The following is an 8,364-nucleotide window of genomic DNA, read 5'->3' as shown; positions in this document are numbered from 1 at the left end:
GAGAGAGAGAGAGAGAGAGAGAGAGAGAGAGAGAGAGAGAGAGAGAGAATGCATGTGACGATCCCTCCTACCCCCAACCCTGGAAACACAATACTGCCTTCCTTCTTTTCCTTGGCTGGCAGGCAGGAGAGATTTGGTCTTCTGGCTTGCTGACCCCAAATACTGACCCTTCCTTCATCATCCTTTGGATTTGGCCAGGCATTTGTTCACGGTCCCGCTGCAGGGCCAGGCTGCTTGGGAAATTTATGCTTGTCAAAAATCAATCCAATTCTCCTTGGCAACTGCAAAGGTAAGCTGTCACCAGTGCTGTCAACAGTCACAGCAGCAAAAGCTATTTATTCATTGCAGACCTTCGTGAGTCACAGTCTGAAGATTCTACAAACCTCCCCTGGCAAGTCAGACCCTGCCCCAGTCTCCCAGGAGAGTGCTTCCCACCCAGAGCCACTTCAACACAACAGCCTCTTGGCGTGTGGCTGTCTAATCTTTGAGCTGCACAAGTGGTCATGTTATTAATGACTCTGAGTCATCACTGAGGGCAGTCTTTGTGGAATGTGTGCATAAGGAGTGGGAGAGTGATGCCTGCTCAATGCTGGACAAGAAGCAGGTCGTCCCTGGCTGCGTCTCGTCCTCATAGGATACTATTCAAAAGGAACCTATGTTTCATACAGTGAGGCTTCATGTCTGTCCACCTCTTAGTGACCTATCTTTTAATCCCCACTTGTTTGCTGGTATCAGTCAGGGCTCAGAGAACTGCACCATATTCATCTGGATCCTCCAAAGGCTAAAGGTGAAGACAACAGAGAGCTCAGGTTGTTTGGATTTTTTAAATTTTAAGCATGAGTTTTAAATTTGGCTTTCTGTCTTTCTCTTACATCTCTCTACAGTCCTGATACATGTACTAAACATAACTATGTCTTTGGCATAAGAAATTTCTCCAACTTTTATTAGCAGTTCATGGAGAGCTTCTCTCTCTACATACCTTTGTAAATGTGGTCATAGTTCAGTTTGTACTTCTTCTGATACGTCTTCCACGATTTCACTAAATAGTGATTTATTAATCCCACCTCCAACTTCCTTAATGTGACCATTTATCATACTGCTAGTTCCAGCTACCCAGTGATACAGGGTCTACTGACACAGGGGCTATCTCAAGCCACCAGTGTCTAAACACTCTCTGGTGTGAACTAAACCTCACAAATAATCTATGGTAAGTGAGGTAGGAGGAAAGGATTGACCTTTATAGCACTCTGTGACTGAGTTGATCTCAAAACAGACCCCTGGAGCCCTAAGAAAGGACAGGACAGAGCAGCAAGATGGTTCAGATGTTTCTCTATCTGTAGCCCAACACCTTGAGTCTTTCAATTGTTTTCTAGTAAAAGAGAATATTCTCTTCCTTCCTCACGTAGCCTTATGGAAGAACTCACAAAAGTTTGAGTTGACATCTGTAAGATCCTTGGAACAGACAACCTACCCAGCACTGGGAGAAATGTTGAAGAACATGAAATCAAAGTAGGAGCAGCTCTTGGTAGACAAGCACATTATTTGATGAATGTAGAATGATAAAAGGTTGACTTTCTGTCCCAAAATACCAGCAGTTGTCTGAAGATGGGTCATGTTTGTGAGGGACACACAAGTTCACCCTTGAAATTCCAGTGCTGGTTAGAAACCCTTCTAAGAGGACCAGAAAGTGAGGAAGTACACTGGCTCACACAGACTTACACAGAGGCAGAACACAGATGTAAATAAAATTAAAAAAAAAAAAGATGATTCAATGAGGAAGAAGCCTGGTATGCAGGCATGAGGACCTGAGTTCAGATCCTGAAGACCAACATAAGGGCCAGGCAAGGCTGTGTACATCTATAAGTCTGGTTCTAAAGGAGACAGAAAAGGTTGAATCAAGGGAGAATCTTAGTCAGTTATCTTAACTAAAATTCAGCAGGCATTGGATTCTCAAGAGGCCCTATTTCAAGGGAGATAGAGAGTCACAAAGCAGGCAGGACATCTAATGTCCTCCTCTGACCTAAACACACACACACACACACACACACACACACACACACACACACTTCTGGAAGTAGAGGAAAGGGGGCAGTGGATAAAATTTCCTGTACCAGTTATATCACAAGATTTTCTAGGACCCCACCAGGGAGGCCAGGATGAGAAAGATGAGAGTATATAAAACTTAGAAGCCTAGCAGAAAAAAAAAAAAGCTGAGAGGAAGCCAAACGTAAAGCATAAGTGCCCTGGGAGGGTCTGCTTTTGGCTACTGAACTTAGAGAGTTAGTCATTCCATATTCCTGAGCCCCAGGTTCTCCACCAGTGAGGCAGTAAAAGCAGTTCCCTATATTATAGGATTGTTACAAAGATTAAAGAAAATTGTATGCTCACAGTTTTTGGTCCACATTAATTATCAAATATATACCACTATCATCCAATCATGAATAGGCACCAAGAACCAGGCAATTCTCCTTCCTAATGTAGAATCCCTGAATGATCACTGCCAGTCTGATATAGCCATGGCACTGCAAGATTTATCTGGATGCCTGTCAAACGTCTGAACCACCATCTGATTTTAAATCATCCAGGAGTCATTCACCCATTTCCATCTTCTCCATCAATTCTGGTCACAGAGATCTACCTCAGGCTATCTGTACACTGTTACTATTTTGTCATTCAGCATAGTTTCCATTCTTCTTAGCTCTGACTGGATGGTGTGTCACAGTTCTCTGACATTTAACTGCATGGAGCCTATGGATTCCATGCATTTGTCTTCTGGATCCCTTAAAATTGTGACTCTTGGATAGAAGCTCTCATGTTAGCTGGGTCCATCAAATTCCTAAAGATCAGATACTGAGCCAAACAAAAGTGGTGCCTACGAAAAGCACCCCTTGGCCACATGGTCCATGTCCATATCAGCTCATCATTGAAATGAGGCTCAGACTATAACTTCAACACTAGAAATGATAGTTTGCCTCAGACTAAAGGACAAGAAAAAATGGATCACACTGTAGGAAGTGAATCTGGAAAACTATCATTTACCCTGACATAAAACAAAACCAAACAAAAACCACTTTCAACCTCAAATACAGGCTATCTAAAGATTCCAAAGAACAAACATATCTTCAGAAGGTCTCATAATGTGATTGGCATCAAACAAATTTAATTTATTAGATCTGTGATAAAACGAGAAAGGAAGAAACTTGTTTATTACCATATACCACACATCTAGTATAATCTAAATGCAAACAACTCCACAACCTTAATACTCCTGGTCTTTTTTTTTTTTTTTTTGGTTTTTGGAGACAGGGTTTCTCTGTGTAGCCCTGGCTGTCCTGGAACTCACTCTATAGACCAGGCTGGCCTCGAACTCAGAAATCCACCTGCCTCTGCCTCCCAAGTGCTGGGATTAAAGGCGTGTGTCACCACCGCCCGGCTAATACTCCTGGTCTTAAAGTGAATTGAGATATTCCAATCAAGAATTAATCTAGGCTATCAAGCCTGGATTTAAATCTATCTGTATCTCCAACCTCAGTATCTATGCAGTTTCATTTTCTAATACTAGTCATAAAAAATTCAAAGCTAAGGGAACAATTATTGTGAACACAAACTGTCAACCTTTGGTAGTATGACTTTCTCCTGTCCATTGAAGACTTGCTGAGATCCTGGTCAGCTACCAAACAACTGGGCTTTCTTCCTTTCAAGGCCCTGTCTGACATGTTCCATCTCCCCAGAGGTAGGAGAGTACAGCATGCATACCCAATAGATCTGGCTCCAAAGTCAAGTAGCCTGTGTTCAAATCCCAGCTCCACCGTTATTAGCCAGATGTTCTCAGGCTAAATGTGTAGATTATCTGTGTCTCCTGGCAGATTGTGAAAACTAGCAGGTCATACAAGGACTGGCACACAGCCAGGGCTCGGCGAGGTTTAGCTACCAGAGCTAGGAGTCAGTTTTATAAAAAGAATGGACAAGGGTTATTTAGTCTCATTGGGCAGATGAGGAAACTGTCACTGAGAGTGGTTAATATTTTGCCTAAGAGTCTCCTCCTCAGAGTCGAGGTCAGAAGGCCAGGATTAGGTAAGGGTATGAGGCATCTTTAGTCTCTTAACCCAGTGCTCACTTGCCTCCTGCTTGCTGATCTACAAAGCAGAAAGAAACTTGTAGGCTGCTAATTCAAGGCCTAATTTGCTCATCCCAAGGTTCACCCTTACACAGGAACCCCAAAGAAATCACCCCAGACCTCCATTTATTTATGAATCTGCAATGCTATCCTCTCCACTTAAAAGCTGCTTAGGAACCCTCTGCTTAAAAGCATTTCAGATTCCATCAGAGAAACAAGCTCATGCTGACATCTTGCCTTCATATGCCTCTGAAAACCTGTTCAGTATCCCCTAATCCCTGCTGAGGAGTGCTCTTCTGTGGTCCTTTCTTCTAAGGTTTCCATCGTTGGGTGTGGGTGTTCTCTCAGAGCTCTTTGAAAACTTCTCCCGCCCTGATCATGTCAAAATCAGAGAGGAAAGAGTGCTGCCAAAAGCTTCAACATTTACATAAACTCTTAATCAGCCCTCAGGTTCACCACAGTGGACGCATCAGTTACAGTGCTGCCCTGGCAAAGGACCAGGACCTCAAATTATGCAGCTTCACCTCTGAGATGCAAGGGGACCTTGGAAAAAAGATCACACTCTTTGGCTGTTACTTGAGCTGCCGGAACAGGTTCCAGCGTTTAAGAGTCCTATCCTGGGCAGCATTTGTGTTTATGTGTTCGTTTTGGTAAATTTGTATTGGCTTGTTGTGAAGAAGATAGTACTGCAGATACATGTATGGATAAAGAGATATGAACCATGACTTCATGGGTGATCGACACATAGGAATAAAAGATACAAAATAGAGGGACATGTAGTAGGGACAGCAACTTGGTCCTTGAGTGGCATCTCTCTTGTGTTTATATCTGTTCAGTTTCTTGACAACTTTCTCACTTTTTCTAGCTTTGTATCTTTTCTGTCGCTGGCATACAGGATCTCAGCCCATTCTCGCCCCAATCCAAGAAAGGATGTCTATGACCATGCCCCTTTTACGCATGAGAAGAATGGGCTCAAAGAATACAGATGATGATTTGTCCATGACCACACAGAAGTTATGAGATTTGGACCCAGGGGTCTGGTTTCTAGATACAAGTTGTTCAGCAATTCAGCACTGGAAGTTCACTGAAAGCAGAAGCTGGGCTTTATGTACTGCTGTTTTCATAAAAAACATTAGACGAGTGTAGGACTAGGATTGACTCTTGAAGTCTCTTCTCCCTATGCCCCACTCCTCGCCCATTCTGAATCATAGTATCTCTGCCGTCTGCCAGGTACGGTTCCAGCACTTTACACTTCTAAAGTCTCTACCGCAAAGCATGAGGTAGCTCCTTAATTGTCCTCTTCATCATTTAATAACAGGAATATTGAATTATAAAGTTGATTAACCGCTTAGCCAAGGAGACACAGTACTAACCGGCCCAAAAATGTAACTAAACCAGGTAAGCTAAAAGCCAGAGACTGAGGATTACATCACTCGTGTAGTCTTGTGGCTTCATGAACCTTTTTTACATTTGTTTAAAAGTATCCATTTGTTCATATAGTCCCAAATCTAATGTCCTCTCCTTCACATTCTGCAGCCAGTTGTCCTGATTCCTCGGCCATTTGGTGACAGTCAGTGGTCTCTGCTTTCCATGCTTCTGTCACCATGTGCCACACTCCCCAACACTCTCACAGAAATCCTCGGTTTCACCTGTTGGCTTCAGGCCATCTCCAGCAGTGTACAGTGGTGGGGCTCAAGCTGCCCAGGGTAATGTCACATAGTGATACTTGGAACTTGACAGAGGTGCTTTCATTCCCATATAAATATGAATATCCACATTGAATTTCTTCCCTCCTTCTAACTCTATCTCTATCTCTCTGTCTCTGTACCCCCCTCGAACACGTGTGTGTGTGTGTGTGTGTGTGTGTGTGTGTGTGTGTGACAGATATACTTGACAAGGGCTCTACCACCGAGGTAAATCCCAAGCCCTTCCCACTTTGTTTTCAATGTAGAAAGAAAGATGACAGACAAAGACAAAGGAAGAGGCAATGAATTTGTAGGAAGAATTAAAAAACTAGAAATTCTGATTTCTTTCCCCTCTGAATATATTTTTTGGGGAAAAAAATCTAATGTCATCCTAGAATGTTTAGGTCCTTTCCTAGTCTGAACCTTGGCTTCCTACGAATGTCATCGGCCTGCCTATTGAAGAGAACTCAGTGCTTCAGCAGCGGGCCCATGAGACTGGAAAACGGAGCACAACACGGAAGTTGGTATGTGCTGTGATTGTTCCTGAGCAACAGGGACAGTGGCTGCTCTGGGCACTTCAGGAAGTATTTGCTCTAAGAGGCCCTTCCAGCAATTGTTGTTAAGGCCAAGCATGCTGGGCTGGCACCAGGACAGGTGCCTTCTCCAGGCAACGTTCTGTCCATGGCATTTTGGGTTACAGGGGGCAGTAAGGCTAAGGGACAGAGGTGGTGGGAAGAGAGTGAGAAATATCTGAGCCAGGATACAGACACAGGCTTGATCTTCCGATGACTTCGGCTCTTAATTCCAGGAACCCCTGCCTGTAGGTTTATTTCTGCTTCTTCCTGCCATGGGTTGCAGTGATTGATGAGAAGCCAGATGCTCTTGGCAATTGCCTGGCTGGGCCAGCAGGATTTATCCAGTGACATAAGGAGCAGGGGCTTAGGAGTCTCAGATCTTGTATGTGAATCGAAGGACGTTGCCCTTGCCTCTCTGTGTGCCCTTGAGTTTCCTCTTCCTCTTCCATAAAGAAGGCCGGTAACCAGCTAGAGTGACTACGAGGGAGAGATAAGCAGAGATTGATGAACCTGTCCAGAACACAATGGCAGAGGGAAAATGTTAGCTTCCTCCCTTCTCCTGAGCAGCTGGACCCGGGAGGAGCAGGCGTAGGGAGTGACTTGGGTAGTACATATCACATTTCCCTGGGTTCCTCCCCGTTGAGCCTGCTCCAGCCTGAATTCTCCTGACAGCTGCCCTGCTTCACTGCTCAGCCTTGCCCACCACTCCTAATTGAACAAAGAAGAGCCTCTGCCTTCCTCTAGGGAGAAATAAATACGAAGAATGATGCAATCTGTGACTCTCAATGCCACAGGCCACAGAGCCAGGCCAGGCTGGGATCCTAAAACCATGCCAGGAATGCAAGCCCAGATCCTTCTATCCCATGAATCCAAGCAACCTCTCCACCTGGCTGCAACTCCAGCTTCTCAGTCATGTGATCTAGGTCACTAGTTCTGACACTGAGGGGAAAGACTGGCCAGAAACAGGGGCAGAGTTCTTAAGTACTGGCTTCTAACAAAATGACTTTTAGTGGTAGTAGTAGGTAGGTGTTTGTGGAGAAATAAATTACCATTCTTTTTATTTTTAAGACTTTCTGGTGGGGAGGGACTCTCTCAGAGTGGGGAGAGGGAATGGGGGAAGGACTCCGCAAGGAGGGACTAGGAGGGAGGGCAACATTTGGGACGTAAATAGATAACATAATTAACTAATAAAAAAAACTTCACCGTGTGAGTGTGTGTGTGTGTGTGCATGTGAGTGTGTGTACATATACCCATGTGTGTAAGTATCCACATGTATGGAATCCAGAAGAGAGCAAGAATGCCTTCCTCTATCACTTTCTTTCTATTTCCCTAAGGCAGGGTCTCTCCCTAAACATGGTTTTTGAATTTTCAAAGATAGGGTAGAAGATAGGAAGACCCCACAACCTTCCTATCTCTGCTCCCTTTCTAGGCTGGGGTTACAGGCATGCTCAGAACACACAGCTTATACAGCAGCTACTGAGATCCAAATCCTTGTCTTCATGCCTTGTGCAGCAAGTGTATTAAGTACTGACCCATCGTTTCAGCTTTTGCTAAGCAACATTTTAAAATCTTCAAGTTAACTCCTTTAAGTGGCACAAGCACATTTTTGGAGTGAGTCTTACTCACATCTCCATTTAACAAAGAAACTGGGTCTCAAATCTCAGTCATTGGAGAGAGACCATAGAATTAATGGGCTGCCGATCAAATTGAAACTGATTTCTAGTCTAGTATTTTCAATTTTCCCATAGTACAAGTAGCTCTTAAATCAAATGGAACTTGGAGCATCTGTACTTTCTGAGAGACATAATAAAAATAGAATTTCCCACAACAAATCCACCTTCAGGAACTACACTGAGTTTGAATAGCCAAACTGGGGTGAGAGTAAGCCTCTGACAGGATAACAGGAAAAAAAGCAAGAAGCATGATATAGCTCTCCAATATCTCTCTCTCTCTCTCTCTCTCTCTCTCTCTCTTTCTCTCTCTCTCT

The 8,364-nt window shown here is 43.9% G+C and overlaps 1 long non-coding RNA gene across 1 annotated transcript in view; it reads right to left on the bottom strand.

Moving 5' to 3' along the window:
* Positions 1 to 6,507: 6,507 nt before the first annotated feature.
* The window catches only part of LOC114620922, a 13,393-nt gene continuing 11,536 nt past the window's right edge, over positions 6,508 to 8,364 (bottom strand). Inside the window, exon 3 of the long non-coding RNA XR_003711360.1 lies at positions 6,508 to 6,854. This is a non-coding gene — a long non-coding RNA (uncharacterized LOC114620922). The remainder of the gene's footprint in view (positions 6,855 to 8,364) is intronic.

This window comes from Grammomys surdaster, unplaced genomic scaffold, assembly GCF_004785775.1.
Source record: "Grammomys surdaster isolate TR1022 unplaced genomic scaffold, NIH_TR_1.0 170, whole genome shotgun sequence".
Lineage (NCBI taxonomy): Eukaryota > Metazoa > Chordata > Mammalia > Rodentia > Muridae > Grammomys > Grammomys surdaster.
Note: the sequence above shows the minus strand (reverse complement) of the source record. Positions and strands in the feature narration are given on the sequence as shown.